This window comes from Ziziphus jujuba, chromosome 6, assembly GCF_031755915.1.
Source record: "Ziziphus jujuba cultivar Dongzao chromosome 6, ASM3175591v1".
NCBI lineage: Eukaryota > Viridiplantae > Streptophyta > Magnoliopsida > Rosales > Rhamnaceae > Ziziphus > Ziziphus jujuba.
Window position 1 is genome coordinate 21,540,376 of NC_083384.1, and position 6,971 is coordinate 21,547,346.

A 6,971-nucleotide genomic window follows, 5' to 3' on the forward strand; every position below is an offset into this window, starting at 1 on the left:
TCATCAATTTACTACACCATACACACCACAACAAAATGGTGTATGTGAAAGGAAGAACCGTACCATCATGGAGATGGCTAGATGTTTGTTGTTTGAAAGTGGCTTGCCAAAGAAGTTTTGGGCCGAAGGAGTTAATACATCCATCTACATCCAAAATAGGCTTTACTCCAAGTCTTTGAGGAGTAAAACCCCATTTGAGCTTTGGTTTGGATATAAGCCTTCTCTTGATCATCTAAAGGTATTTGGAAGCATTTGTTACATCCTAGTACCACAAGAGAAGAGAGGAAAGCTTGATGAAAGGTCACAAGTTGGTGTTTTGGTTGGCTATAGTGATGTGACCAAGGGATATAGAGTGTATAACTTGGAAACCAAGAAACTTGTGATAAGTAGAGATGTGAAAGTTGATGAGGAAGCTAAATGGGTTTGTAGTAAGGAGGATTTGGCTAGTATGGATGAAGACAATCGGCTTGAAGCTCATGATAATGATGAGGAACAAGGAAATGATGAAGGTGCTGCCCATAATGATGAATATGATGAGAATGAGCTAGAAATCTCCATAGGGGCTGATTTGGAGATTGGTGATGGTGTGAGAGGCACAAGACCTCTTAATGAGATTTATGAAAGGTGTAATGTGGCATTGAGTGATCCAATCAATGTCCATGAGGCTATGGTAAGAAAAGAGTGGAGACAAGCCATGCAAGATGAAATCGATGTGATAAACAAGAATGACACTTGGAGCTTGGTAACAAAACTGAAGGGAAAGAATGCTATTGGGGTGAAGTGGATCTTTAGGACCAAGTACAATCCGGATGGGTCCATAAATAAGCACAAGGCAAGGCTTGTTGTCAAAGGATATGCACAACAAGCCGGTGTGGATTATGGAGAGACTTTTGCACCGGTTGCAAGGATGGAAACCATAAGACTTCTTCTTGCAATTTCGGCACAAAAGTCTTGGAAAGTATATCACCTTGATGTGAAGTCAGCCTTCTTGAATGGAATATTGAAGGAGGAGGTCTATGTTGTGCAACCCGAAGGTTTTGTGAAGAAAGGAAGTGAAGAGAAGGTATACAAGCTACACAAGGCCTTGTAGGGCCTTAAACAAGCTCTTAGGGCATGGTATGCCAAGATAGATGGGTTTTTGACAAAGCATGGATTTAGGAGGAGTCCTAATGAGCCTACATTGTATATTAGGACTCATGGTTGCATGGTGTTGGTGTCTCTTTATGTTGATGACCTTCTAGTGACCGGTGGTAATGAGAAAGAAGTGAGCAATTTCAAAAGTGAGCTAGAATTGAACTTTGAGATGTCTAGCCTTGGAGAGATGAAATACTTTCTTGGAATTGAAGTTGTCCAATCATCCAAGGGCATCTTCATATCTCAAGAAAGCTATGTGAAGGAGTTGCTCAAGAAGTTTGACATGGAGGATTGTAATAGCGTTGCCACACCTATGAATGAAGGCACCAAGTTGGTGAAGGATGATGATTCTCCAAAGGTAAATCCTTCCATCTATAGAAGTTTAATTGGTAGCCTTTTATATGTATGCTCTACTAGACCGGATATCATGTTTAGTGTGGCTGTTTTGTCAAGATTTATGCATAGTCCATCACAAAATCATCTTAGTTGTGCAAAAAGAATCCTAAGGTATTTGAAAGGTACTAGTGATTTTGGTATATGGTACAAGGATGGCATGAATGAAGCTTTGCTTGGTTATAGTGATAGTGATTGGGCTGGTTCTTTGGATGATAGCAAGAGCACATCGGGCTACATTTACACTCTTGGAAATGGTCCTTTCTCATGGAATTCCAAGAAGCAACAAACCGTTGCACAAAGTACCGCGGAAGCCGAGTATATTGCTTGCTCAAGTTGTGCTAATCAAGGTGTTTGGCTTAGGAAATTATTGGAGGACTTGAGCTTGAAGCAAGAGGAAGCCACGGTAATATTGTGTGACAATACGTCAGCAATAGCAATTGCACAAAATCCAGTCCAACATGGGAGGACCAAGCATATACCTGTCAAGTATCATTCCTTAAGGGAATTTGAAGCAAGTGGTGAAGTGAAGTTGGAGTATGTGACTTCCGAGGAGAACTTGGTGGATATCTTCACCAAGCCATTGGGAAAGAAGAGATTTGAGATATTGAGAGGACTTCTCAATATCTCATACAAAATTGCCAAGGAGGAGTGTTGAAGTGTGGCAATTTTGCCACTTGATGGTGCATGTCACCGGCTAACATGCACACCTTGGTATCAAATCATTTCCTTTTATGAGTTTATATTTTTTGTATGTTTTTAATTGATTCAAGGTATATTTTGATAATGTTTTGTGCTTAAGTTATGTATGCAAAATTATAGGCAAAATTATGCACAAAAGAGTAGGAATGTTATGCTTGAAGTGCCTATGGTGCTGGATTCATAATTTCCAGCAACATAGTTCCACTATTTATCTTATATCTCAGGTTGCAAATGGAGTTTTGGGCTGAAATTTTGAGATATGTCTACAGACATATATAGAAGACTATGGTTTAAATTTCAGGTCAAAATGACATGGGAAAGTCCATTTTCTATTCCAAACAGATTGCTGTATCTGATGGGCCCAGTATGCAGAGTATGGGCCAGTTTTGGAGCTGTTTGGCCCATGATCCGGTTCCAGAACTTTCCTAGCTCTTGGAACAATATTTATTGATGACCAAGGATGCTTCAAACCAAGTTTCATAAGCAGATACAAAGGGGAACTAAGTAGGTGAAGCTAGTTTGGTTGTTTACCCAAACTAGTTAAACAATAGGAACTTAGTTCAAACCATGTGCCACTTTTTACTATATTTGGAATAGACATGTTGCAGTTGGTTTTTGACTCTTTTGTGTATGAAAAGTTAGGTGTTGACCATTTTACTTTTTAAATTTCAAATACTTTACTCATTTTGTAAGCTCACATGCTTGGCATGTGTGAACTAGTTGTAATTTCAAGCTTATATTGTAAAATGAATGAAATGGCTACACATCCAAACCTTATTTTCAAAAGCCAACGTGTTCCTCTTCTTCTTATCTCTTCTTCAACACCTTAGAACACTTTAGGAACCCTAAAAACCAGAAAACACCATAACCAAAACCTAAAAACACAACTCACACACAACCATTCCCAAGAGCATCACCAAAAGCTTGCTTGTTGCTAACACTTCAAGCTAGCTTGCTCTTGGTCATAACCTTCTCACCCCAACAATTTATCCATTTTCTATCAAAATAAACCATTAATTACCCATTTTTCACTGTTGATGCTGGGTTTCTGCCCATTTACTCTCCCCATTAACCATATAATTTTCTACCATTGTTACATGCCTAGTACAATCAACATAAACTTTCCAATTTAACTCCCATTAACCTTCATCTACCAATAACAATATTTTATTGTACTCTACGTATAATTAAACATCGGAAAAAAAAAAAAACTTCAATTCAATATGTTTTGCAAACTACTATCCCATCTCCCTTGTAACACATCCTTATTATGCCCCTTAAGTCAAGCACGATTCAGGTGGCTATCATTTACATATAAAGAATGCAAAAAAATTATAACCTTTCATTAAATAAAATTAAATGGCATTCAAGTCCCATATTTTGAATGCAATTGGAAAATAAACTCTAAATTCCCCAAATATTTAAAAGTGATATGAAACAAATATTTAAAGCAACTTTAACTAGGGTTTAAGATTAAAGCAACAACATTATTCAAATTGTTTATTAAGAATTTTCTCTTTTTAGTGTTGCCAAGATGCTCCCTGTGAACCACTAGTGAGTGCAAAAAATCTTTCACTCTTATCACCTAATAATATAAACAATAAATGATGGGGAGTTTACAAGTAAACTTAGTAATTTCAAAGTTATATAAAATAGACATCAAAATGCCTATTATACAATCATATAATCTTACGTATAATATATAATTATTTTGGGCAAAGTCCCAAATGTATAATATATATCTCTTTACCCTAACATCAACACTGTTACAAACACTTATCATTTAAAACATAAGGTACTATATCATAACATAACATATTATAACTTAAGCCTTAGCTTAAAGCAGAAAGAACTTAAATTTGGAATTTTCCATGAGGTGTAAAACACCTACTTAACATATCTTATTTATGAGGTGTAAATCACCTGCTTATCATATTGCGTATGACTTCTTATATCTAGGTGCAAAGCACCACAACCATCTTAACCAACTTAGATAATGATACCAGAACTTCGTTGTCTCGTGCTCGGTTCATTTTAACAATATTTACATAATATAATATTGTATCTTACATTTATAAGTAAAATTCATCGATAGATCGTACCAACATAGCATATTCACATAACATTATGCCAAAATGATAAAATAGCAATGCTAATTATGCGATGCCATACAAAAACTGCATTCGGCAAAAGAAAGCCACGATGCTGAACATAAAGCGTCACCTATAATGCTAAAATTAGATGATGCTTTCATGATATGGGTGTCGCTTAATAACAACAATACATGATGCTTTCTTTCGGTGTCATTTGCTCTTTGAATGAAAAATATTAGCCGATGCTTTTATAAACAAAGTATTAGTAAAAAAAAAGAAAAAAGCATTTATATTGGGTGACGCTTTGTCAAGAAAGTCAGCTATTATATATATATTTTTTTTAAATTTATTCCTATTTTATTTAATTTTAGTAGTATAAAAAAGACTAATTGTATTAAAAAAGAATAATTATATTAAGTAGAAGTGTACACCAAAATAAATAACCAATTTAATTAATTAATTTTTGTTTCAATGTTAAAATAATTAGTAAGTAAATAAAACAAAAATTGGACGATCATTATGACAAAAGTGTCAGCTATTGTATTTTTGCTCAAAATTTATTGTAATGTTATTTAATTTTGAGAAGTATAAAGAAGACTAAATATACGAATTAGAAGTGTACACAAAAATAAATAAATAATTTAATTAATTGATTTGTGTTTCATTAATGTTGATGTTATTAATTTGTAAATTAAAAAAATGTGTGAAAAATAATTTGACTAAGGTTTGGGTGATTTTTTTTTTCTCTCTCCAAAGAATATCAACATGACCTATGACTTAAAGTAATTTACAATAAGATATAAGATAAACAAACAAATAGCCTCTAAGTCTCAAAATCATAAAGTTTGAAAAATTGTTCTAAGTTTAATTACCATACCATATATTAAAATAATAAATATATCAATTAGAAATATACACAAAAAAATTACACTTTTTAAGTAACTTTTTTTTTAATCAAATAAAATGATTAATTTGTATATTGCAAAAAAATTAAAATTTTTTTGGGTGACACTTTTAAGGACAAAAGCATTGTCTATTACGTTTTTTCTTTCAAAATATATTCTTATTTTATTTAATATTGAGAAGTAAAAAAAAGACTAATTATATTAATTAGAAGTGTACACAAAAATAAATAAATTATTTAATTAATTGATTTGTACATTATTAATGTAGATGCTATTAATTTGTAAACAAAAACATAAGGTTTAGGCGACGCTTTTTGATTGAAAAGCATTGTCTATATGTATTATTTAATTTATTATTTATAAAGAAAATCAACAAGTAATTTATTATTAATTTTTTTAAAAAAATTATTTATTGAATGGTCAAGATGTTAACCCTTTGATAATCATTAGAAGATGAATTAAAGCAACTTTGATGGCTTTGTAGATTGTTGTCTATACAATATAGGAGTTAAAAAAAGGCTTGCCGTTTATACAATTAATCTATATATTTAATAGATAATTAAACTAAAAATTACTCTTCAATAATATATTCTATAAATCAATGATATGTCAATTATTTGTCATTGTAAAAATAAATTAATATATTCTATAAATTAAAAATAAATTTTAAGAGATTTCTTTTTAATAATTGTGTTATTAAAGACTTGAAAAGTTATTTAAAATAGTTTTTCTTATGTTAAAAGGTGTTAGGCGATGCTTTTTTTAAATAAAGTCACATTTTATTCCATATTTAGGATGCTTTTTCAAAAAAGCATCACTTATTCATACATTTAGCGACACTTTTGAAAAAGCATCGTATGTAATAATTAATAGACAATAAAATTCAAATAAACCGTTGCATAATAAACTAATATTTCAAATAAATTAAATATTAACTCCCTTAATTATTTTATTATTTTAAAATTAATTATTTAATAGATAGTTAATACAGAGTAAATAAAAATATGATAAATTTAATTACTTTGAAAATGTTAATAGATAGTTAATAAAAATATGAATCAAATATACTAAAATATTAATTAAATATATGAAGCAAAATAATTAATATATTCATTTAATTTATTTTTTTAATTTTAAATTAACTATTTTTTGAATTAATAAAAATTTGACAAATTAATTTTTTTCTTCTAATTTTAACTGATTCTATGTTTTATTCATATATATATAAATATTCAATAATTAACTAGCAATATGAAGTACAATAATTAATCAATTCATTTAATTTATTTGTTTTTCAATTTTAAATTCATTATTGTTTAAATTAATAACAATTTGACAGCGCTTTTAACATCAAAAGCAACCCCAATTGTCTTAATTTTTGTAATTTTAATTAATTTTATGTTTTATCTATTCATTTGATTTATTTATGTTTTAATTTTAAATTAATTATTTTTAAATTATTAAAAGTTTAACAAAATTATTTTTTTATAGTTTAAAATGATTAGGAGACATTTTTAACATAAAAAGCATCGCCTGTTGTTTTAATTTTTGGTATTTTATTTAATTTTATATTCTATTCATATTTTTATAAATATTAATAGATAGTTAAAAAAAATATGATAAATTCAATTATTTTGAAAATGTTTGGGCATGATTTTCATGATAAAAGCGTAGCCTATTTGTTTGAATTTTTTCTTTTAATTTTTTTACCTATTAAATATACCACTTAGAATTTAAATCAAAT